Genomic DNA, 1,088 nt, shown 5'->3' with positions numbered 1-1,088 from the left:
AATATTGATGGTGACAAAACCTGCAGATAGTGTGTGTGTCTTAGTTATCCAATGCTCCTGAACAGAGATACCACAGTTAGATGGCTTTAACAAGCAGATATGTAGTCCCTTACAGTTTAGGAGGCTCGAAGTCCAAATTCAGGACACAAGCCATAGATGAAAGCTGTCTCTGTCTTTTGATTGGGGAGGAAAGGCCTTGTTTCCTTTGGCATGTTAAACTTGGCTTGTGTGGAATCCACCTGGTATCCTGGCCTTCTTTGGCAGCAAGGTGTTTTGTGATGGAGGGACCTATATACAAAAAGACTCAACTTCAGTCCTAGTGATTATTCTTGGTGATACTGAGGTTCTACCTTCTCAGTTTATATTCTTCCACTTACGTGTCTATGAAATAAAGGATATTATTTGCCATATTTAAGGGATGCTCCCATTAGGATTGTCCTGGGATTGAAGAGTTTGCATTTCACCCTGAATCCTGCTGTAACTGTTTGGTTTATTTGGTCATGGGGGATCATTCTGTAGCTCCTATATAAAAACATACACATAATGGGAGATAGACTTCAACTGATGACAACATGACTAATATTATTTTATGGATATGACCGTTTGCCTCATGGCATTTCTTCCCAAAACCCACAGTTATTGCTATACTTGTATATCATGAAGTGGAAAATATGCAATTAAAAACAACAACAAAAATCATGGTGGGAACAAGTTTTTCTAGATGTTGTTCCTATGTGCCTGCCTTCAAATCTTTTATGAATCATAGTGACCCTGTGAAAAAACTGTGTGAGGCTCTGCTCTATCCTGCACCAATCTCTCAGTTTCTACCTCTCTCGAGACCATTCTTACACGCTCTGTGTCCATCCCTGTACACATGGGTGCTCATTTTTTTCCCGACCAACTTTCCCAGGATATCTTTCTCCAAGGCCTGGGGCCTCCTGACACCATTCCCAAAGTACATGGATCTCTAAGACCCATATTAATTGTTATGTTCTTATGGGGATAAATTTTGAGTGAATTTTAATGATTACTAATATTTAATTTTGTGTTTGTTTGATTTTAATACAACTATCTGTGTTTCATTGATT

This window comes from Elephantulus edwardii, unplaced genomic scaffold, assembly GCF_000299155.1.
Source record: "Elephantulus edwardii isolate Elephantulus edwardi_28Jun2011 unplaced genomic scaffold, EleEdw1.0 scaffold00503, whole genome shotgun sequence".
NCBI classification, from domain to species: Eukaryota; Metazoa; Chordata; class Mammalia; order Macroscelidea; family Macroscelididae; genus Elephantulus; species Elephantulus edwardii.
Note: the sequence above shows the minus strand (reverse complement) of the source record.